Source organism: Pempheris klunzingeri, chromosome 6 (assembly GCF_042242105.1).
Source record: "Pempheris klunzingeri isolate RE-2024b chromosome 6, fPemKlu1.hap1, whole genome shotgun sequence".
NCBI lineage: Eukaryota > Metazoa > Chordata > Actinopteri > Acropomatiformes > Pempheridae > Pempheris > Pempheris klunzingeri.
This window is the reverse complement of record NC_092017.1, coordinates 1,747,334-1,773,782: the sequence shown is the minus strand read 5'-3', so window position 1 is coordinate 1,773,782 and position 26,449 is coordinate 1,747,334. Positions and strand designations below refer to the sequence as shown.

At 42.0% G+C, this 26,449-nt stretch overlaps 1 protein-coding gene across 1 annotated transcript in view; it reads left to right on the top strand.

Moving 5' to 3' along the window:
• The first annotated feature begins 24,693 nt into the window (after nt 1–24,693).
• The window catches only part of mcf2l2 (MCF.2 cell line derived transforming sequence-like 2), an 81,104-nt gene continuing 79,348 nt past the window's right edge, over nt 24,694–26,449 (top strand). Inside the window, exon 1 of the mRNA XM_070831734.1 lies at nt 24,694–24,710. The gene's annotated coding sequence lies outside the window, so the exon portion shown is untranslated. The remainder of the gene's footprint in view (nt 24,711–26,449) is intronic.

Genomic DNA, 26,449 nt, shown 5'->3' with positions numbered 1-26,449 from the left:
CCTTCCCACCCATTGCTTTCCACCCATTGCGTTTCTGCCCTTCCTTTTCTGCCACCTTGTCCTCTCCTCCGTCCATTTTTTTCTCTTCCTCCTCTCCTGTTCTGTGTCCGGGTTATATCCCCGGCTGGTGGGGAAGTAGGTTAATGTGCCACGCTGGAGACTCTCGCACAGCTTCCTCCATCACTGCACTTCCTGCATCACTCAGTGGCGATGGGCGGGGGTGGAGGAGGACTTGTGCAGTGCGTTGCTATGGAAACTGAGCTAGCTTCTGCCAAGCAAGGGGCTCTAAATTGATATATTGGGAGCCATGCACATGCAGGATGCTGTCAGCAGTGTTTGCAGCACTGGTAGCTGCAGAAAGGTGTTGATTCAACTGGATATTTTTTCTTTCTTTCTGTTTAATTGCGTATTTCTCACTTATATTACTCTCCAAACCCACTGTCTCCTACTTCCATATTGTATTACCCAATGTCTGACCATTAGGGAATTACATGAGTTCACATACACAATGTATAGGCTCTATACTAAGACTCAGACAGATGACAAAATATTCTCTCTACCTGATTTTTTATCTTTAAATCTTAATCCCTTTTATTTCTTCTTTCTAATCCTTATTGTCACACTAGTATGACACGTGTTACATTACTTGTTCAAAAATTTGAATGAATTTGAATGTTCTATGGATCATTTCTTTGTTTGCCATGAAATTGGAGATTTTTCAATCTCCTTTTTTATGGCCACTTTTGTTTTTGAGATGTTCTAGTTCTAAAGCTTCATCTTAACAAAAATGGACAACATGCTAAAAAACAACATCCACAACTCCATGACCAGTGCTATCTGCTAATGACAATCACATGATATGATCGAAAGCTCCAGAGCTGCCACTAAATGGACCTAGTAGAAGTCAAGTAGCCTAACTCACCCCTTAGCATGCTGCTTTCTCTCTTTACCCTCTTAAGTGGCTTTACATTTTGAACAATGTATGTAATTCCACACTGTCTAATGCGGTCACACATGTTGTAACTGGCTTATTACAACCTTTGGAATGGAAAAGCAATGGAAAAGATATATTTAGATTCTGGACCAATGCGAACGATTAGAAACCTGAATATTGTTAGAATCGTGTGTAAACATCATTTCCAAATATGATCTGTTTTGAATTTAAAAATATTTCACGAAGTCTTGCACATTACCGTTGCTGCAGGACCATAGTAGGTTATTTACTGGTTGTATTTGACTTCTCTCCTCAACAACAGTGTTGTTTGTTCACCAGCAGGGAGCTCACTTGTTCCTGCCTGAAGCACACAGCTGTTTGCAGGACCACACACTATAAATATATAGATGTATACATATATAAATGTATGACTTGGTCATGGAAGCTCATCCTGTTCTCTCATTTCTTTGTCCAGTCTGTTGTCTGATTGCCATGTTGGTTTTTCATTAGTGTTATGTGGAACAGACAGAACGAAAGAGGAAGAAAGGCTCCAGTGATGGGACATCATTGGTCTAAGTTGACCTCAGCTCTCCCTGCTGTGTTAAATCTCTGGAGATGGTCTTTATGTCGTATGGCTGACACATCGCATTCTCTAATCATCACTTCATGTCAGTTTCGGTTTGCTGTGGCTCCCTGTCGAAGAGTCTAAGAGCAGAAAATAGACCAAATACTAGGACCAGACCCCAGTGCTGATCTGTGCAGTGTGGGAGTGTATGCCTGGTGTGTTCAGGTCAGTGCTGTTGGATGGATCATACTTTGGTTGCTATTCCAATAGCTTCATGTGACATATGCTGCCAAATGCAGCACCATAGCATTTACCAATAACTAGGTATAGTTATATTAGTTATATTGATGTTATGATATGTTAATGGAACTGGTAACCTCTTACATTTCTGGTGTTTGTTACTTTAATTTATGATTCACCATAACAGCTATTTACAGGGTGTCTTTTTTTCATTTGCACCTCACTGTTACACACTTTGTGCCTCTTGTTAGTAGGCTACATTTCTTGAATTGTGGAGATTTGGTTTTTCAACCTTACCGATCATCTTCTCTCTTGTATTTCATTCATTTTTGTTCACATTTTCACTCCATATATTAACACTCTGTCCTACTTTGTACTACAACTGCTCTACAACAGTTCTATCTTATCGTAGCAGCTGCATATCATTTCCTCCACATATCACATATCATTCAGGTATTCTATCGGACACAGGGGTTCTTGAGATCTAAGCATTGATTCACACCTCTTAGACAATAAGGAATATCACATATCCACTCACTTTATGTTAACATACACGATGACAAGCTTGCCACGCAGCTGGTTTGGAGCCAGAGTGCTTATGTGGAGGAGTAAGACAGGAAAACAGGGGAGGCTCTGGGGAGATACATCTATGGAGCTCGGTGAAATGTAAATCTGAGTCTCTTACTTGACCATCAGATGACAGTTTGGACACCAGTCTTACGTCTTAGGTATGAATATGGCACCGTGATGTGTTTGATTTAGCTTAGCATTATTATTTGAAAGCATATAATCCCCCCTACAATCCTGATAAGTGGTCCTTAAAAGCAAGATTTGTGGTGTAGGCAGTGTTACATAAACTAAATATTATCCACAGAAACTTGGTTTGCCTGTGATATATGTATATTACATGAAATCTGTTCTTTTTGTAGCATAAACATACATGACCTGAATATGTATGACATCACCACTTCACTCCACATTCACACCTATCCACAAACACCCTCTCTTTGTCATTGCCTATGGACCACGTGACCACATGACTCACAGCCAAATCTCCCATTGGTGGCCGATGAGATCACAGCAGCTCCAGGATGTGTAATTTAGCGTAACGCATGTCTTCCCTTCATGCACTATTCATGAATGCACATGCCGCATTATGGATGCCTGATCTAAAATGGCTACTCCTGTCCGTCTGATGATTGGTGCTGAGGCCAGCAGATAAAAAGCTGCTGCTCAGGCAGACAATCATATTCTTGTTCAATTCAATTATAGCTCCCTTGAACGGACCCCCCCCCTGCCCCTGCCACCCCCCCACCCCCAGCCCTGCTCAGTCTGTGAGCTCCTAAACTGGTGCTTTATCAAAGGAGGGTGTGTTACAGGGACCTCACGAGTGACGTTCAGAGTTTCCAGTGAAAAAGGTCAGGCTGAAGGGAGGGATGATGCTGAGTGTTGCTATGTTTTGTTGCTCTGGGCAACCGAGGGAGAAGAAAGGAAGACAACATCTCTTTGAGCGTATGGGGGAATTCCTGTTGTAAGACACTGGAAGTATAAATATAGATCATTTTGTCACATAATGCTGGATCCTTGGAGACTGCCAGAAGGTAGAGTGAGAACGTAACAAACTTGTAAAGGGCTGATTCACATCTCGTAAAGTATGGCAGCTTGGTCAGTGGCCCGACACTTCAAACTATGACACCGTCATTATTACCTAGTCATCCACTAGCTTTTGCACAGGCAATAATAAATATATGTAATGTGTGTGGTTAGATAAAACTTGCTGAGAAACATTTTACATCTTGTGAATTTTGGATGTGCAGGATAGGACAGGAAGTCAGGAAGTCATGTGACCTTCATCGTCATGGCGCCACTAGTCAGGTGACTTTGTCATCTTAGTCAAATGACCTTTGTTGTCATGGTAGCAAAAATAAACACATGGTGAACTTTGTGAAAGGGTCACACTTTGGTTCGATTTTGTTAGGATTAGAACAAAAATATAAAGTAAGTAGGTTGATTAGAGAAGTTATGCTACGCTACATATGTTACACTTTATGTATGGATTATGTTACTTAAATGACGTGTGCTAAGAAAGTTGAAATCACTCAAAGTTGACTTGGTTTCATGCAGGACACGAACGGCAGTCTAGTGTTGCATCCACCCCGGCCTCCCCTCCCTTCCTTAAAGGTCTTTTCCTGCTCCTTAGACTTTGATAGCACATCAGAACATTACACGAGGGGGGGATCTACAGTGGTATAGTTATAGTACAGTAAGCTGCTGTGTTTCACATGTTGGCAGTGAGAACAGGCCTTTGGGCCATGCTCTGTTCTGTCATACATCTTTTGTACCCATTTGCACCCTTGTTGCTTTGTTCAAGGGTTTATCAGTGGAGACCAATGTTACTTAGGGGATAATTGTGATTTAACCCAATGTGGTTCATAGTGGTTCATAATTCAGTCTAATTTTGCACTCACCAGATTATAATATTTCAATCTCACTTAATCTTATCTTAATCCGGTGATTTTGATTAAGGTTCACTCTAAATTTGGGGTTCATTAATAGATGATTTCTTTAAAATCTGAATGAAGTCTTCGCTGTTAAGACGGTATGAATTAAGGAATGGCATTTATGCTATTTGGTGAATGTCAAGTGACTTGTTACATATTCGTTATAATACATCATTTGTAAAATAAATGAAAGGCGATTTTAAGGTAGAAAATGAGACTTTATGGTGTAATTATCCTTTAAACTCGCGCCTGTCTCCTGGCACTCCGATTTCACACAACTTCTTTCTTACTTTTGGCGTACTGTTTACAGATTGGTGGGCTGAATGAAATAATGAACAACCACGTAAAGGAAAAGCGGCTTTGGAGAACTTCAGTCATCTGTTGGTAATGGGGCTAAGAGGATTAGCATGACAGCATGAATGGGTTTGTTACTGGAGCAAAATCTTAAAGGGATAACTTGATATTTTGAAACTTATTTGTTTGCATCTTTTATCAAAATGCCCGAATACTTTGCTAAGCAATTAACTGCAGACACTTCAGATTAGATGGAAGGACACATTTACCATCTGTGAGAAAGAGGCAGAGAGGGGAAATGAACGGGGAGGGGGCTGGATATAACATTAACATGTCTGGGTAATGGCTACAATGTGTTGGTTTCAAAGGCTACATGTACAACACATATTTGTCACAGATGTGCGGAAGTTGTTGCAGACAGGATGGAGAAGCAGTGTGTGCCCTTGTCTTGATAATAGGAATCCTCTGCTCTGATGTACTGTTGACAGGGTCGGACGACATTGTGAGGTCCTTGGCACCCATTACAGATAAACCCTACCTAATCGTCTTTTTACACATATTGCTTGTGAGAATACTTGTATCACTTGTCATTACCTTTGACCTTTCTCTCGTCTATAGGGAAACCTTGACATTTTCAGCTTTTGCCACTTGTTTTTTTTTTTTTTATCTTCAGGCAGTATCTACTTTGGCACTCAAGTTACCTGAGGATGTTTTACAGTATAGTATTAAAATAATTCCAGCTATTACAGGCCACAGGGAAACAGAATGGTACTGGGTGCAGATAGAGCCCGTTACCAAAGCAGACCTCATCTGAAGAAAACAAGTAAAAACCTGTCACCCCCCCCCTCCCTCCAATAGTCCAGTCTTCTATGATATGCAAATCTATATATGCCTTGATACAGCTATAAGAGTAATGTTAGAAGTGTTTTATTGTATGTTTAGTTGCTCCACACCATTCACGTTGTCACCGGTGTCACAGTTCTGTCAGTATTATTGCTTGTCCGTAAGTCGGATCCAGAATTAAATGGGTTCTTCCTAATAAACAGCACCTAAAACATAACCTCCTTGGCGGAGGTAATCAAATAGATCCTGTTACAGACAGAAATAACTCTGGTTATGACAATACAGTACATGTCCATTTTTCTTGTCCCTGGAAGGAAATGTATGACGCAAAGGACAGTGAAGAGCTTAACGTTGACTACAGTTTTAGTCTCATTCACACAGAGGTGATGCTATTGTGGCCTGAAACAAAGAAAGGCGACCAACTAATGTCTCTGCACACAGAGAGGTGAAAAATGGGAAGGCCAGAGGTTAGCTGTTACAGAAGGATTCCTTTTTTTTTTCAGATGATTTCCTTCCTGCGCACTTCCTGGCTCAGGGATTACATCACAGTGAAGGAAAGTTTCTGAATAACAGGAGCAGCAGAGGTGCAACAAGAAAGACACCACCACTGGCCTGCACACAAACCTTATTGTCAACAAGACTAAAAGATGGGAACACTTCTGTTCTTAGGCCGTTACCTGTTGTTCGGGCTAAACATGTAACATTCATCCTGAGGGTTGTGCTAGAGGACAGGTCACTGGAGTCGTTACAATGTGCAAACTTGACATTTTGGAAAGAGTTTAGCCTCTGCAAGAAGGTGCTTAAGGAATTTCCAAACCACCCTGTCATGGTCCAAAGTGTTGGTGAAAGTTTGATAGTAACAATGGATCAAATGACTAGCTGCTTACAATGACAACCCCCCCAGAGAATAATCTGTGAATCTGCAGTGTTCCTCAAGAGCGTTTTAGCATCTTTCATCTCACTGTTTCAGTTTTTTCCCAATGCATTTTACCTGCATTTATTCATAACACATTGAGTGTTCACCCCTCTGCCCAGTTACAGTAAAGTCCAGCACACCTGCAGAGCAACTGCCCCACAGTGTACTATTATAGCAGCTACATGACTCAGTGCCTTTGTTGATCATCTATGATGTGAAATATCACATTTCCACACAGTCAGATAAATGCATCATGGTCATAGTTAAGCAGTAAAACAGGAGACATCACAGAGTGCCTGTCAATCACATTGTAGATGAGGTTTTGCTGCGCTCAGCACCGGAGTGCTGGACAAGCGAACAGAAATGAGCTGCGCTGATTACACAGCCTTCTGTTGCGATGTCCCGTCTCTATTTCTTTTTCTTTTTCTGTTGGGGGCTGCTTTGCCTCAGATGGTAGAGTGGGTCCAACTGCTCGTCATGGTTAAGCCAGCACCTTGCATGGTAGCTATCGGTGTGTGAGTGTGTGTGTGTGAATGATTAGCAGAAACTGCAAAGCCCTTTGAATAAAAGTGCCACATAAATGCAGCAGATCCAGCCAATCTCCCTGTTATCAGGCTACTGAATAGGCTACTGAATACATGGGCTAGTGGGGGCCTACTGAACCTTCTAGTAGGTTCAGGAGGCTGTCATCGCCCAAAGGTAGAACAACTCCTGTTTGAATTATTCTAGGTGGCAAGTAGTAACTATGGTGGGAACAAGGAAGAAGTCAGGTGCCGCAGGATAAAGTGAAATAAGGTCCACATCGAAGGGAGGGTGGGGTAGCTGCATTGTTCAACCACAGGATTATCGCACAGGACACTGGTATTCATGTCCCAAGTGAAACCAAATGTCATTGTTGAGTTATTTTCACTTTTTAGGTTAATTAGTGAGCTTTAGAGGCGTTGGTAGCTTTATTTTATAAACTTTGGACAAAATCAGGCAAGCTGCCTCCAGCTAAGCCAGATGACCACATCCTGACCCTGGCTCTGTACTTAACACAGGCATGAGATTAATATCTATTTTCCCATCTCTCAGAAATAAAGCAAAGAAGCCTATTTCTAGCTACTCCATGAACAATTACATTTCCGAACATTACTGGCAATATTTTATTCGGTAGATGTTGACCCAAGATGAAAAAGCACAGCAATATAGAAGCTCTCAGAGTAAGAACATATGCATCGGCCTGGTCATGGGTAGGAAACGACATGTAGAGAATTTTAAAGGAAGACTCTCTCACCATCAACAGCTACTGTAATCTCATCGCCTACTCATAGGTGCTCGGGGGTTTGCGGTATTACCCAGAGCCCCCACCGTTCCCCAACCTTTGTTGTCATGACGTCAGAGCTGCATTCTCTCTGCTTCCCCTTCCTGTCTCTGATGGGTGGTGGTGGTGGCGGAGAGGGGTTGGTGACCATATCCTTTGGAAAGCCGTTTGTCTTTCTTTTGTCAGCTGGACTGAGGCCAGCTGACCCGCTCTGCTTACAACAACACGGCTGAACAATAGAATTGATCCACTTGGCCACAAGAGAACCTTGATTTCACAGTCTGGACTTATTTTCTCACTGCTCAGATTTTCTAAACAGGTCAATCCTGAGCAGCTCACCCGAGCCAAGGTCAAGTGAGCTGGTGGCCAACTTAGTGTTGATGAAAAGTGGCAGACTCAAACAGTAGATTTCTTAGATAGTAAGTTTCTTTTTTTTACCATACTGGGTGTCTGCATGGATGTGTTTACACAAGTGTACAGTCAGACAGTCTGCACCAACCCCTGCAGACATGGGGAGAAGTGCCAGAAACATCCAGACATTATAAAATGAATTGATTTGATCATTTTCTGATCTGACACTGCTTTGATTTAGGCACTATGTCTGTTAACATAACTACTTGATTAGGGTTAAGGGACCGTCATTGTCATGGTTTAAGAAAGAACTTGGCCATGGTTAAGGAAGGGTCATGGTAATACTTAAAGGAATTGTTGACTGTCATTTGGTGTGGGGTCCTGTGGTGTTTAAGGGTGGTGAGGACAGAGGCCAGGTAAATGTAAAGGCGTTTGAACAAACAGCTGGTGCCGTGATGTTTCTAGAGTACACAGCATGAAAACATCTTACTGCTGTCACTTGTTATTTTCATCATCTGTTAACCATTTGATGAATTCCTCTCTCAAGAATACATCACGGCAAGGAGCTTTTATCAACACAATCATCCCGTCTTTCCTTGAAAGTACTGCTACGGTGACTAATGATTTAATTATTTGTCGTGTAAATTCCCTTAAAATTCAACAAATAGCATGAAAGCCATTCCTTAATCTATACCTCATGGGATGTTCATTTTCCAGTTAAGGTTAAACTCAGGTATGGCAGTCAAGCAAGTCCAGTCATTTTCCTTGAACTTGTCAAGCTGAGCAGGCTTGCAGAGAATACTGAAATATGTCGAGTTAAATACAATATAAAGCTGCAAATGACTACTGGAAATGACTTTTAGTATCCACTTCAGTAGCCACATGATTACGATGTACCTGAAGCTGATCCACTCTCTGAGAGGCTGTGATATCGTTTTAGAAACAGGAAATAATCTGTCAGCCCATTTATTCCCCCAACAATACTTTAGTTATAATGCTAATAACAAGAATTGTAAAATCAAACTATTAATTCCAGGCTTTTTGAGAGCAATCCCCATGTCTGCCCCTGGGTGGGATTCGTTCCATTTTTTCCTTCTTTTTTTTTGATTTATGAATATTTTCTTGGTTACAAACCTAATTAGACTATAATCTGTACATATAGTGACCCTTGAAACGGAGTACGTAATAAACTAAAATGTTGTCAGTGGACATGAAAGCATAGTAAGTGGCCTGCAGAGGCATCAGTCTCTTTTAGGTGAAAATATCATAGAAGCAGCTTGTTCAAAAGTATAACTGTGGCTCAACAGCAGCTGTCTTTAGCTGTGGCACTGATGGAAACGCTCTGCTCACCAATTATACTAAGTGCTGAAGGTAGTGTGTGAAATGGCATCGACTGACTGCAGACACTTTCAGTGAGTCATCACTCACAGATGTGCTCATGTGACCTAAAGGACTGTGACTTTAAATGTTTAGCCTTTTCCAACTGTGTGCTGTTTCACTGGCTCCAGTAGCAGAATGTCATTCCCAGTGAGGCAGCCGAGGACTGCATTGATGTAATCCATGAAGCAATGAAGCCTCCTCCCTGCAGCTGATTCTCACAGCACATAGTGAAGATAAAGACATGACTTTTTAAACTTGACAAACTGGTTCAGGCTCTATCAGCAAACATCCATCCTGTTCAAGGCACTGAATCCTGATCCCGACCTCTGACTGGTGTGTCCAATCCTTTCATTTATATTCTCAGTTCTAGTTGATCTATGTGGACTTTATGTGATTTTCCCCTGTCTTGACATCATCCTGTGGTCAACCATCACACGATGAGGGTTTGCTCTCTTTAAATGAGAGATATGGTGGAATTGTGATCTATCTAAATCACAGTTGGAAATACACATTTTCACAGAGACGACTGAAATCAATCTCATGTTTGTGTATTATAGTTGGAGTCTGGGTGTGGTTAGCCTAGCTTAGCATAAAGACTGGAAGCAGGGGCAAACAACTAGCCTGGCTCTCTCTGAATGTATATATTTTATACCTTCCAACACCTCTAAAGCTGTTTTTGTGAATCCTCACGCGAACGGAAATGTCCAATAATGGAGCATCAGACTTGTATGTGGGATAAATATGATGGATTATATTCTCTTTGTCTTCCACTTCCTCTGAGTGTCTACTTGTGACTCTGTTGCTATTCTTGGCCAATCAGCCACACTATCGGTTTCACAGTTACTCGCTGTCAAGGCAGCCTGCAATTATGGGATTAGACTCATATTGACTGATTTTTGACTCCATACGTGTTGCTTGCTGTGGATATTCACGATGTCAGTTGGTTGGTTTCTGTGTAGACTGGATCTATGTAGTAGTTTCAGTAGCATGGCTAAATATATATAACCTTACAATGCCTCTAAATAGATCACGGTAAGCGGATCAGCTGGAGACAGTGACCCGCAAGAAGATCAGATGGACAACATGTGACGTGTGTGTGTGACTGTGTGTGGACCTTTGTCCTGCCAGGCAGCATCCTTTACCCTCTGGCTACACACACATACACACACACACATGACACTGTGAATAACAACCACATAGAGTGGTGGATTATTGAAGAAAAGGTTCTATTTTCAACACGCAAATCTCTGACCCCTGTTTGCTCCAGGAATATTGTTGTGAGGAGGAGGAGGAGGAGGAGGAGGAGGTGGAGGGAGGAGGAGGGACAGTTGGAGGAGGACGGGAGCTTAGATGGTGACACTGGCCGTGGACAGGAGGGGTGGAGACTACAGATGCACGCATCAGCCTCATGGAGGAAAGCTGGGAATGTGAGACCACACTGGGAAGCCTCAGTATAAAAAAGGGCACAACTGGAACTCATTTTAAAGGCCTCCTCATAAACATGATGGAAAACACCTAGAAAAAAAGGAGGAAGAGAAAAAAAGAGAAAGCCAGACAGAATCAGACTGGGTGGTTGCCCCGCGCAATATGGAGAGATTTTATGATTTAGCTCCTGATGTTATTTATGACGATGAGTGTGTGACTTCGATGGAGATTCGGTGAAGAGCTCCTTGTCAGTGTGTCTCTAAACATCTCCAGTGTGCATCTTCTATGGGCCCCAAAACACCGAGTCGTGAAGCTGCCTGCTGAGACTGTTCCAGTGTATGTGCCAGATGAGCAGCTTTCATAGGAAAGAATGGAGCACTTTGTTCAAACGTAGTATCCAGTTCTTCTTAGTGCATCCATGGGAAACGGTGTAGAAAACATGATGGCACTGTGGCTTTTATGGTTCTTTCATGTATTGATTTGAGGAATGTCTCTTAATCACTTCACTCATATCTGATGCTTTCTTCTCTTTAGTGGAAGCTTCAGTGATGTTTCAGGAGCATTTTCTTCTTTTCTGATACACCAGCTTTTTCAGCTCGGCAGAGTCTGAAAACCTTTTTGTGATTTTCTTTTGTAATTTCCAGTATTTCAACTCAGTTTCTTCATGGCCAGTTGAAAATGTGCATAAAACAGGTGGATGGAAACACACTTACAAGCAGAGGACCTGTCCATTCTGGATAAGGTGTTATATTCTGCCCAGGACATGTTTCACAGACAGACACATTTGACTTTTACTCAATGGAACTGACTTTAGAGGTCATGGCTTGCCTTTTACTTTCATAGCTTCAAACACAGCATATTCCTTCTCTTCAAGCCTGTTTTCTTCCAACTTATGTCTGCGGCTCTGTTCAATATGTTCTGGGCTTCCAAAATGCTTCTAGTGCAAACGCAGTGCTGATGCTGAAAGTGTCCAGTTGAGACACTGCTGTAAGAAGAAAAGAGGGTTGTTTGCATTGAACTGGAGAAAAGGAAAAGGATGGTGAGAACAAGAATGAAAAGCTGAAGTCATGAAGCGTACATGGGTGACTCAATAAAGGGAAAACTGGGGGTTCAGATCTGGTGTTATGGTCTTTGCCACACGCCTTTGTTTTTCTCTCTCTTAAGAGTGTGTAACAACACTGAAAAGCCATAAAAGTCTTTTGGGAGAAGGAGGAGGGGGGAAGGAAAGGTGGGAGTAAACAGGGGAGCGGAGGGGAAGTCTCCGCTGCCTGATGGGAGTATTGTTGAGAATATTTGTGTAAACTGTGGTAAAAATTGAGCCGCTCAGCCGGTCACAAGGCTGCCAGGAGAGGCTCAGACCCCCCCTCTGGTAAAAACACACACATTCACGTTACCCTGTCTCTCTCACTCTGTCTCCCTCCCTCCCTCTCTCTCTCTCTCTCTCTCTCTCTCTGGATCTCTTACACACAAAAGGGAGGGCTTGTCCTGCAGTGCTTCGGGACACCAGACAGCCCTGAGGCCTGGGCCGTAGTGTCAGCGGACCGGTGCTTGTGTGTGTTTGTGTGTTATGTTGCTGTGGACGCCGGGTTGGACGCTGGTTTAGCCACAGGGTTTGGACCTTTCTGTCTGTGTGGATTGCTTCAGAGCAAAGAACAGCAGCAGCAGCATGGGATCAGTAATGTGTAAGTGATGAACATATTGACTGTGTTTTGGGTGTGTGTAGTGTGTGTGGTTGAAGGGTCAGCACCTGGAACAAGCTGGGACACGATGTACTCCAGCCCGCTGGCTTGGTATCACCTAGGCAGTGGACCTTTAATCATTCACAAAACAGCCACCAAAGTGAGTGTGTTGTTAAGGTCCATGACGGGTGAAATGGACTTGCAGTCCAAAGTTTGGACTGTTGCAATCGGTATTGTCATGGATACGTCTTAAATATTGGAGTTTAGTGTGGAGTTCAGTGACAGGAGGCCCCGCAGTACTTTCCGATCCTTCTACATCTCAAACATTTCTTCTAATTGAGCTCACTGATTTCTCTTGGCATGATTACCTGCAGTACGAACACATGACGGATGAATTTGGTCTTTAATTGTGGCTGCAGTATATTTAGTCTTTTTAATTGCAGTTCTATGTGAATGTACTTATGGGAGATGTATGGGGGTGCACATATTAATGTTGGCATTTAGTATGTATTAATTGTATGTATTTTGACATACTGTAGTAGTCAGAGCATTCCAATGTTAAGAGAAACATCAATATAAGGACATAATAAATATCAATAAGAGCCAACTCAAGCCAATAATAAATAATGAGGAAAAATAACGAAAAAAAAAGAATTGTTTTGTGTTTTGTGTTTTGTGTTGCGTTATGATCACTACCCTTGGAGTAGAATGGAATAAGATACTAGCTATGGCTTGTGGTTGACATGACAGTGTCTAGTCTGCTGTAAAGCATGAACTCAAGAAACAACCACAGCATCAGGAGCATTTCTCAGTCCTGACGTCTCATAACTTTCATGCAGATTATTTTTTTTTTAGTTTAGTTAAGATTATCTGACATCACACAGGGCATAGAAAAAAAACAATAAAAAGGGGTTAGGGTTATTCATGCTGTGGTCCTTAAGTTCAGGTAACATCATACAACCAACAAACCAACATAATATTGTCATCAATAAAATCATTCACTGTCTAACATCCAAAAAATGAATTAAAAAAACGACATATAAATTGTTAAATTAACCCACGAGTCATAATTTGAGCTTTGTTTTAAAATTATGGTGGTTACTGATTATTTATTGAATGAGAAAAATGTACATATTTTAGTAGAATAAACAGAGAATGAATATATTTCTGCTGCTGTTGTTTAATGGCTTTAAACAAGCTCAGACACAGGGACACACCGCTGTGTCTCCGGTGAGATGACAAAGGTTTGGTAACTTTGTGGCCAGGCTCGTCTCACACACCTGTGGTGCACTTAGATACTGGGTTGGATCAGAAACACGTACATTGTAACGTGGCAGTAAAGTTTCAAATCACCTTCTCCTTTAATATTTTCTGTATGTAATAGTTTGTGATTGTATTCGTCGTCACGATGATCGACACAATAAGCATGTGCAGTTAAATACCACCTTAGTGGCAAAATAAAATCAATACTGAATTAAAAATGCAGTCTAGTTTGTATTGTTGTCATGTTGTAGAGATTTCTGAAAATAGTTGTAAAGCTGTTAGTTCCATGAAGCTGCTTCACAACAGTTGCTTTCTGTGAGGAATCTGATCAAACGTCTCAAGTGTCAGCATCGACTGCTTTACTGCAGTCCAGGAATATCACCGCAGCAAAGAGACTGAGTCAGACGTGAATTGAACCACCTGAGTGTGAAGTCAATCCCGCACAGCAGGTTGGCACGCCCACACAGCAGGGGGGGGGGGCAAATGCACAAGTCCAGTAATAGGCTTTACTTTCTAACACAGAGATTATGACGGAGGGACAGACAGGGAGAGGTTGGATGCACCTTGCTGGACAGGGACACATGCAGGAACAGCTGCAGTGGCATTGCTGTAGGGGAAAGACACTGTGTGTGTGTGTACAGAGTGTGTGTGTGCAGAGGCACAGAGGAAACAGGGATTATTCCACTGTGTCTGCTGCAGAGCCGGTCGGCAGGCTTGATGTGTAGACGCAGCAGATAGGAACACACACTTGTTCATCCCAGCTGAGGTTAGGTGGAGTTCCGATCTGACATGGACGCCCCAGACAGGCTGCGACTACAGACCCTCCTGTCTCACTGTCCAAGGTGTGGTAAATATGGACGAGCCTATTCGACCGTACGGATCTCCATCGCTGAGATGGAGTCTTACCACCACTTCCTGGGGGTATGTCAGGAGACCGAGTCTGCCATACTAAGACGTATGTACCCACCCACCCCTCCATTATTCACTTTATGCTTCCCTTCAACTTGTTCATTTGTGTAGTATTACAGAGTCCGTAGACTATTTCTGTTTGAGGCCCACTACAAACAGGTGCATCACAAATGTCCTTGTACAGCTGGTGCAATCATGAAAACAACGAAAAATGTGGCCACTGAAGCTAAAACTCAGCCGGCATGCAAAACAGCAGCTTCACAGGTGCGTCACTGGTCAGAGAAAGCGCTGGGATGGTGGACAGGCTGCTGCTCAGGCCCTGTTTTGTTTTGGGCCCCTGTGTCTGAGTTGAGAGATTTATAATTTATAATTATTTACCATCATAAACTAACTGACACACAGAAAACCTGGGGCCTGAATGCAGCCTCGCCACAATAAGGCCTGAATATACCAGAAACCAACAGAGCTACATTTCAGTCACAGACTTAATCCCTGAGTAAATGATCAGCAGGCTCTGTGTCTGTATGGCACCTTTCTAGTTATTCTGACTACTCAAAGCACTTTTCCATCACATCCTCATTCACCCATTCACACATCACTCGTACAGGTGGAATCTTAGTTGGATTTCACACACATTCACACATTGAAGCTGCTTCAGGAGCGAGTTGGGCTTCAGTGTCTTGCCCAAGAACACTTTGACTTGGAAGAGCCGGATATCAAACCGCCTATCTGCCATTTGACGGACTTGATGGCTCTACACTCTACCTGTTAAGTGTTGACATGGTTGGGTTAATGCTGGAAGAATTAAAAACAAATCCGTCAGACAGACGGTGCATCCTCATCTTTAATATTCATAATAATGATAATAATAACTATTATATAATTCTATATATGTGTGTGTGTATGTATATATGTATGTATACATATATATTGAAGGGACGAGTGAGTGTGAGTTGTGAATTAGTGAAACAGTCTGCTAACAGTACTGTACCGTGGTGCTCTGAGCTAATTCCTAATGTGCACAATTTCAGTTCTAACATGCTGATGTTTAGTTACATTGTTTACTAGCTTTACCATCAGCCAGTTAGACTGTGATCAGCCCATAAAGTGGCCTTGTTGTCACCTGGAGCATAGATATGAGGTTGTATAGCCCTGCTCTATCTCCTAAATTGGCTCAGTGGATATTTAGGCAGTGACACTTAGGCGATACGCACCGTATTAGTATTCTAATGATAGGGGTAACAACTAATAACGAGACGTTTAATGGGCTGCTAACATCCAAAGCAGATGCTACCATTTGTGTCTAGCATGTTAGGAGACTAACATGGGCCCATTAGCAGTAAGCACACACTACAGCTGAGGGATTGCCATCAGCTTTGCAGATGTTTGGTCACAAACCAAAGTATTGGCACATAGTGATAAATAGATGACTAGAAACCTGTGAATGTAGACAGAATGTAGATTTGAAGGTGATTTCAGGTTGCTGTGGCGGGTATTTACTACACTATTGGACTTTTGTCAGTTATAATTAGAAAGAAAAAATCAGTGGACTTTAATGGCATTTGACTTGCATTGATGGTTACTGGATTGATTCACTTTTGACAGGGGTGCACTGTTTTGAGCGAGGAACATTATAAGATGATGTGACGATTGTATTATTGGGTTAATAATCATGTTTTGTCTCATGAATCTCATGACCAGTAACAATGGCAGCAAGACAGAAACACAGACAACACCAACATACTGCACACATGCAGACTTTCAACTCATCTATATCATCTATCTATGACTGCAGCAGCAGCTGTGCAGGCTGGCTTCACTGGTGAAAATATACAAAATCAGCACGTTCAGCATCAACACAATACTATCGAAAGCTATATTCACAACCTGTCCTGCATCAGCAATATTTTCTGCAAAATGTATTTCCACAAGCTCCCACAAAGCTTAATACTTGTACTGACTCGTGCCTTACATGCCTCAGAGCGCCTACAGACAGGCGCAGTAAACATACATGAATAATATACGATGATCCCATCAAAAGGAATGCAGAAACATTAGTCATTTCCCAGCAGTGCATACTCAAGTCTTACATTAGGACAGAATAGAAACAAGAACTACAGGGTAGAGAACAACACTACCTTTGTCATTACACAAAAAGAATCATCATTTTAAAGTCCACTTAGTTTTTTTTTTTTTTGCAAACCTTTCATCTCAGTCTCCAGTTTACTTAGCTGTTGTGTTACCTGCTCAACAGCAGACAGCCACAGTCAGAAAATAGCTGGTGAACATAGCGGAGCATTCAGCAGCTAAAGGGTAACAGTTGGTGGAGACCAAAAACAGAGCTAAAAGATAATGAATATTGGGCTATAGGACCACCATCTTACGAAATTGTTTTTGTCCTTAAACCTAACCAAACCTTAACCACGAGCCACCTTTATGTGTCTTTTAGAGTTAGTCAGTTTAGCTGCCGCAGAGGTGGAAATCATCTAACATCAGAATGCAGAAAAGGAGTGGGCACCAAATCGTCTATTTACGTGGACACATTCCACTAATAATTGGAGTATTAATCAACTTGTGTAGTTAACCCAATCACTATAAAGATGCCTCATGTAACCACCTCAATAGAAATAGACTGGCTTGATCTTGTTTTTGTATTTTTGCACCATTATTTTCTCCCCATAAGCGCAGTTCATGCGATGGGGTTGTGCCCAGTATAATATCATTTTGGTGATGAAACTGTGACCAGTTCAGTTCTTTACCCACACTTTACAGAATCAAGCCAAAGAGGACTAGTAGCAGTCTGTCAGGGTTATTTAGGGACTTCATGGACCAGAGGTCAAAGCCCCAAATCATTGTAGGAGTATTTTTTTTCACATAATCTTGTGGTAGCAGTTATTATTAAGGTGAAGCCGGCTGGATGAAAATTTGATCAAAATTTGATCAAATCTTTTTGTGTCAGACAGAATAAAGAACGGCTGCTCTCCAAGTAACATGTCCACCCGGGAAAGGCTGGAAATAATCACCAGGTATTCCAATCTGATATCAAACTGTCAAAAAACAAATAGTTCTGGAGGTCATTAAAACATTTCTATAAGCAGCAATAACCACACTTTGATGATATCTTCTAAGTTATTCAGGCTTTACTTACTCAGGAAGTGTCAGACAGATGAAGATCTTTCTTGCCTAAGTGTCTTTTTGAATATCTATGCTGCAGTGATATCACATGATATTATAAAAAGTTATTGGGCCAAGAAGTCAAAAGAAAAAGCAAAACAGAATTAGAATATTTCAACAATTTATTTATTTTCCACATCAAATAACTATGTGCAGAAGTTTATGATCTTCACATGTGTGCCTCAATGCTTCAGTTAAAAAAAAGAAAGAAGAAAGGACTCTATTACACCTGCACAACTGTTCATATCTGTTTCTGGGTGTTTTTCTTTAATACAACAACAAACTATATGCAAATATCATTGTTCTCACATTTGTAGCCCACGGCTACCGGTCCGTAGCTCAGTGCACCTCAGATAATTATCTTGACACCTCTACTCTCTGGAGGTCACTTCCGTGTTGCATAAAATTTCTAAAGACTCAGGACAGAGCACAGATGTCGTTAGTTATGTTTGTGCACTGGTCACTGGTTATTAGGTTATTAGGTCTATTCCCTCGTTCGAAACGAAAGATTCCCATGGTCACAATTTGCAGATGATCATATCAGCAGACAACTTAAATGACAAATTTGAAGTGACAGGATTATTAAATATAAAATCTATGTATTAGTAGTATTCAAGATAAAAATGGGTACTGAATCAAAGTTCATTCACTCTGCCTGACATATTTGTTTGTAAGACACGATGGCTGAAATTAGCAGGCTGTTTTTAGTGCAGTGCTACAGTTTTAGCACACATTGTTGACTGTGTTCTCGTCACTTAACATGTCTGGTGAAAATCTCCCACAGCCCTGCTGTGTGCTTATCATGTGCACACGTTGTCCACACATTCCTGCAGCACATCCCTCGCTTGTGTTTGTGATAATGTCAGCTCTTGTGCTTGGTGTGAAGACATTGTCAGGCCCGTGCCTGCTTTTCAGCAGCACATGTTGTTATCATGCATGTAATCATGAGGTGATGATCATATTCACTGGAGTAGTGTGTGTGTGTGTGTGTGTGTGTGTGTGTGTGAGCCCGCCAGCAGGTCCCGTCATTAGACATCCTCTGATTGTCTTCTTGCGCTGACGCCTTCTTCCTGAGAACCAATAGGAAACCCCCCTTCCCCTAGACCTTGAGGAGCAGCCACTCAACATAAAACAACACAAACTCCACACAATGTGTGTGTGTGTGTGTGTGTGTGTGTGTGTGTGTGTGTGGGGGGGGGGTGACTCATGGTCTGAGTCTTATCAAAAAGAGCAGCAGAGGTGATGGTTTTTATTTAAAGTAGATCAAGCATTTTCTGCACTATTCATGTGTGAGAGTCAGTCAGTCAGTCAACACCAGCTCGACACGGATTATCTGAAGAGTTCACACGTCACATTTATTAGTCTCGTTGATAAGGAAGATGAATGGCTAAACACATTTCATTCTACAGTAATCTGTTTCCTTCATCACAAAAGAAGCAGTTGCAGGGGAGTGTCGATTAACCCTTTAACATAGTATTTCACAAGTGTTTGGGCTCAGTTTTCAGTGCAACACAAAATGTTCAAACACACGCTGTTGCATGTGCAAAACACTACATCACATGGAATAGAACAGCTCACATGAGCACAGTGTTTACTGTACACACAGAGCACAGAATCAGTGCGACATGAGCTAGTGGTCACTTCCCCTTCTAAAAAGATTAGCCTGGTGAGCAGCTTAATTGTTGGTCAGTTCATCATCACATTTCTGAAGAAGGCAAGAAAACGAGGCTTTGATGAGCTCTTTCAGATGAGGAAATGACACTTTGGTTAATCTCTATTCTTCAGCCCTCATAGAAGAATTCTTTTCCTCAACCCACTTGAGCAAATATCCTTCTTGGATGCAATGAACGCTGAATATCTCGGACCAGGGATGCAGGGAGATTCTTTCCCAGGTATTAATATATAAGTCCAGACTCACACTTATCCACAATTAGTTAACAATGCCAATATATTGTGTCACAGAGTGATCATCGGCCCTGTGGCACTAGATAGAGACTCAGTGTCCCAGCGCTCAGTGTAATCTCCTCTGTTATGTAAGCTGTTTAACACAGACTCTATTGTGAAAGTGTGGGAGGTCTGCTGGTAAGTAAAAACCAGCAAGGTAGACTGAGCTAAGACACCACGACTATTAACTGGACACACTTACACATTGTACACTGTGTATACACACAACACTGGACCTATCTGTCACTGATGCATGTCTACGCCTTTTTCCATCCACTCACATATGTTTATGGTTATTTAGGATTTTGGGGGACAGATTTATCTAAAAACGTACGTTTCCTGCATCTCCGCTCATGTTCGATTCTGCTGATTGTACACGTTGCACCATGTTCACATCACAATATTGTACACCAATTTACTGCCTCTTGAGAACATCTCCCTATCACCAACAAGTCCTACAAAACAAACCACAGAATCTAGAGTTTGTCCGTGCAGTGACACACACTGTGGAGACGTTTTGTGATGTGACGACACTACGGTTAGGTTTGGTTAGATGTAGGAAAAGATTTTGGTTTTAGATTAAAATAAGTACTTTGCCATTCTTACAATAATTACTGCATGTTTAAGTTTGGGGAATGATTACTGACTGTGTTGGTAATGGATATGAACAGTGGTCTCCTGTGTTCAAACGCATTGCTTTGTTGACCCATCCATACACCCCGACCTCCCTATGTGGACTTTGTCAGCTCTGTCTTTCTACAAAGAAGTTTCTCCTTTGCTCTTATCACAATTACTATATGGTGGCTGCAGCCTGGATGAAGGCGACATTTCTGTTTGGGCATTTTGCACTGCAATACTTCAGCACAAGTGCAAGTACAATGGACACCATGATATAGTATACCCAACATTTTGTCACCTATATTAGATACACTGCTGTGATTGGCCGGTGTGAAATTTGTCTGAATGGCTCCAGACGCACCGGCCATTTGTCTTGTTCCTGGGCCAGTATTATGTTGTAATGTAATGAGGAAATGTTTAGACTGAACTAATTTGCAAAAAAAAGCCCAAGTTTGTGGACTACAGTTGTTAGCATGCTAAGCTACATCCTACATTTTATGCTTACAACCAAACCCACACTACTTCCTGCAGAGAGTAGCTCCAGCCAAATGTAATCTGAGCAGACGTCTAATCAATAAGAAGTGGGATCCCGTGTGGCTGTATTAAGTCTTTAGCTCTCAGTGTGTTTAATCCGTTTTCCTACAATATCCTCTCCCAGCAATGAAAAAGGTACTGTTGACTTTCTTTACACTTACCAGCAAACGCTACTGTTTCCTAACCTTAACCTACAGTTTCAGGTGAAGGAAGAAAATGTTGCCAGTGAACATACAGTAATCAATATAATTAGCAAAAAATAGTATTTGATTTTTGACGACACAGACGACTGTTGACCTGTGCTTGTATTAATGGATACTGTGTGTTAGATGCTACAATTTGACCTTATTGTATAACTACAAGTCGTGCTTTTTCACTTCCTTTCCTCAGAGTTCTTGTTTTGGAAAACTTGTGTTACAGTGGAAGAGAATAAGGACCTCTTACACGCATTACTTGCCTGGGAATGCAGTATTGTTTATGCTCTTATAGGAAGTCGTTCCCAAGATAAATCTGACAGCTTGATAGGCATTGTATTGAAAACAATGTGCGTATCCACATACGTGTCTGTTTATGTGTGACTGTGCGGTTTCATGTGTGTCTATTGTATGTGTGTGTCAGTATCTACAGTCCATGTGTTTCCACGTCTGTGTCCTGCTGGTCTGTGTGTGTGTGTGTGTGTGTCTGTGTGTGTGTGTTTACATATAAATCAGTGTACTGTTCATACATTTGGAAGAGCAGAGCAAGGAGGTGGACGGTACATGCTTTTACTACAGTATTTATGTGAGCAATAAACTCAAGTACTCACACACACACACACACACACACACACAGAAACATAGACACACGCACATGCACACACCTATACACACACACACACACACACAGAAACATAGACACAGACACACACACACACACACAGACAGACACATAGACACACGGACACACACACACACACACACACACACACACACAGAAACATAGACACAGACACACACACACACACACAGACAGAAACATAGACACACACACACACACACACACACACACAGAAACATAGACACACAGACACACACACACACACAGAAACATAGACACACACAGAAACATAGACACACACACACACAGACAGAAACATAGACACACAGACACACACACACACAGACAGAAACATAGACACACAGACACACACACACACACAGAAACATAGACACACAGACACACACACACACACAGAAACATAGACACACAGACACACACACAGAAACATAGACACACACACACACAGACACAGAAACATAGACACACAGACACACACACAGACACACAGAAACATAGACACACAGACACACACACACACACACACACACACACACAGAAACATAGACACACACAGACACACATACAGCAACATAGACACACACAGAGAAACATAGACACACACACAGAAACATAGACACACAGACACACACACAGAAACATAGACACACAGACACACACACAGACACACAGAAACATAGACACACAGACACACACACAGAAACATAGACACACAGACACACACAGAGAAACATAGACACACACACAGAAACATAGACACACAGACACACACACAGACACACAGAAACATAGACACACAGACACACACACAGAAACATAGACACACAGACACACACAGAGAAACATAGACACACACACAGAAACATAGACACACAGACACACACACAGACACACAGAAACATAGACACACAGACACACACACACACACAGAAACATAGACACACAGACACACAGAAACATAGACACACAGACACACACACAGAAACATAGACACACACACACATAGACACAGAAACATAGACACACAGACACACACACACACACACACACAGACACACAGAAACATAGACACACAGACACACACACAGACACACAGAAACATAGACACACACACACACAGACAGAAACATAGACACACAGACACACACACACACACACACACAGAAACATAGACACACACAGACACACATACAGCAACATAGACACACACAGAGAAACATAGACACACACACAGAAACATAGACACACAGACACACACACAGAAACATAGACACACAGACACACACAGAGAAACATAGACACACACACAGAAACATAGACACACAGACGCACACACAGACACACAGAAACATAGACACACACACACACAGAAACATAGACACACAGACACACACACAGAAACATAGACACACACACACACACACAGACACACAGAAACATAGACACACACACACAGACACACAGAAACATAGACACACAGACACACACACAGACACACAGAAACATAGACACACAAACACACCCACGCACACAAACAGAAATGTACCTACAAACATTATTCTGACTGTCAGTGTGATTCCTGCCTTATTGATCTTTTGAATTGTTTCCATGAGTAAACTTGATCGGGAATTATATCAGGGATAAAAAAAAGGGCAACGAGGTCTGCTTCCACTTGTTGCTGATTTACTAGCGAACAGAAAAGCTAGCACAGCAGAGGAAGAAAATTAGTCTGAACATATGTGTTTCACAAATTTTAAAAAAATGCATTGAAACCCTGCAGGTGTATTCACATTACAGCAGAAATCCCAGGGTTTTGCCCGGCGTGTATGTCAGTGCAGCATGTACTGCTCCAGAGATCCCGGTGGTGCTGTACTGAGAAGTACTAACTGAACTGCAGTGCTGATGGTGCTGGTGCCACATCACTGTCTCAAACAATGACTCTGGGACTATAACAAACCAGTAGCTGCATCTGCGTGCTGATACTTCGCCAAGCTTTTGTGTCTGGTCTGAATATGAGGCCAGGTTTTTTATCGTATGTTTTTTTTTTTACCCCCAAGCGGTGGTCAACAGTCACCACAAAGGTCAATGCAGTTTGGGTGCAGAGAACCATCACAAGACCCCACAGCAACAATGGAGGATGCAGGTGCAAAAGTTTTCACCTGTCTTGATGTCTAGAATTAACTTTTGCCAGTCATCAAGAATTCCCACAACGTAGTAACACATTTTCACAACATCAGCCTTGTGTTTTCACCGTCCGCTGGCTGAAACTGAAAGCAGACTCAGAAAAGCAGATTCACTGTTCAGTCACTCTCCGAGGAAACCTTGTGGAGACTCAGTCCATCATCTGGTCTATAAAGATCACTTCCACAGATGGGACACATTTGGCAGTCTAACATCGACTCCATAAAAACACTCAGGCTCAACAGTGTGTAACATCTAGCCTGAAAAAATAAAACAAGCATGACTGGATCCATGTATACACACACACACACACACACACACACACACACTGCAGTTCAGCGTCCGTTCTGTATTTCACTCTATCCTTCCGTCTCCCTGTGCCGTTCTCTTCAGATACAGGCACAGAGTCTGTTTGCCCTCCCTCTCTGACTGCTGATAGGCTGTTTAGCCGTCTCACTACAGCTGAAGCTGGAAAAACTGACCACAGACGTTTCTAACAACTACAACACACAGACAGACCAGGGCTCGGCTCCGGCTGTGTGTGTGTGTGTGTGAAAACTGGAGAAAAGAAAGAGGAAGCTTGAAATTGTTGGTCTGGATGTCTAGAACGGACTGAGTTGATAATGAGGATCATGATGGTGATGAAGAAGCAGCTGCTGCTGACAGACTGGGGTTGCTGCTGGATGCCTTGCTGTCCTCACTGGTTTCGGATACCATGAGTTTACTGTTATTTCATTGGATTGCTTGCTTTTTCTGGAGGCTGGTGAATGTGTTCGAACCGGGAAGGTGTTAAGATGAAGAGTGTCAAACACGTTATAGGTAATGTTCACACACACACACACACACACACACACTGTAAAACCTGCAACCTGCAGCAGCTTGGTCTCACTTTGTCACTTCATCTGTTTATTCCTGTAGTGTTTCCGTCACACCGAAAAAGTTATGTATAGCTGTATATATACTAATAATATACTACATACACACACTGTCTTCTTCTCATGAGCTGTGTTTAGACACCACAGCAGAAGGTCTGGGAGGAAAACACACACACACACACACACAGACACACACACACACAGACACATCTGTTGAAAGCTGTTCTCCTCTCTGTCATCTTTTTTCCATTTCACCAGTCTTTTTTCCATTACAGCCTGCTGGTGAGGTGACTTAGTTTTCAAAGTATTTCCTTTTATTTTCAAGAGGCTGATGACAGACTTTCAGCTTAGCCTTCACTTTACTAGTTGAGGCAATGCCCGAGGTAAGGTAGGGATCTTTCTGTGATGGCTCCTTTAAATTAAAAGGAGTATTTGAGGAGTATATAAGGGTATTTTCAAAGCATTAGAAGGCTCATGATGGTGGTAAAACATGGAGCTCGTGCTTTTTTCAGTGCGTTTCAGTTATATAAACGCAATCGGGGATCAGTCTCTGGAATGTGGCAGGGGTGGGGGTCATGTTGGTTGTGTATACAACAACAGCAGCAACAAACAAAGCATTCCTATATGAATGCATCCACAGGTGAATCCCTATGGTCACAATATAGATATGTTTGTTAAAATACTCCCTCTTCCATACAGAGGGAGTGTTTTACAATGTTCCAATGTTGACACGGCACGTACGTTCATTCCTGCTGTTCCTAAACACAATGAAAATGTCTTGATCTAGTTTTCATATTCTGCTTTTCAGCTTAATGCTCGGAGGCCTGCAGCGTCTGTGATAGTAGCAGTGAAACGTATATGCAATAGAGAGCAAATAGAAAGTGGCAGCAGTTTACATTTCAGTCTAACATGCAATCTTATTATGGTAATGATTAAATATAGATGTGTCTTACAAGTTGGAGCATTTTTATGACTCTGTGGTGGCGTCTGCAGTCCTCTATGCAGTGGTCTGCTGGGGAGGAGGGAGCACAGAGAGGGACAGAAAGAGACTGAACAGGCTGGTCAGGAGGGCCGCTTCTGTCCTGGACTGCTCCCTGGACTCCATAGAGGAGGTGGGTGAGAGGAGGACACTAACAAAACTCAAGTCCATCATGGACAACCCCTCTCACCCCCTGCATGAGACTGTGGGGGCCCTCAGCAGCTCTTTCAGCAGCAGGCTGAGGCACCCACCCTGCAAGAAGGAACGCTACCGCAGGTCATTTCTCCCATCAGCCATCAGACTCTTTAACACCAGCATCACTGGCTGATGTTAATATACTGCCTACCATCCATGCCATTCCATTCCTGTAAATATCCTATGGTGTAAATATTTATTTCATTTCATCACAATCCATATATTTATATCTATATTTATATTTATATTTATATTTATATTTGCTATTTTTTGTCTTTTCTATTGCTTTGTTTCTTTCACTGTCCCTGTTTATATTGTTGCTGCTGTAACAAGAAAATTTCCCCCTATGGGGGATAAAATAAAGAAGTCTAAAGTCTAAAGTCTAAAGTCTAAACTACCACAAAGTGTACCACTTATGTTGTTAACACAAACATTAGACCTTGTTTAATCTTTGTTTCTTAAAAGAAGGGAAGAGAGTGGCTGAAATATTCTGCTTCAAGTACTGATAG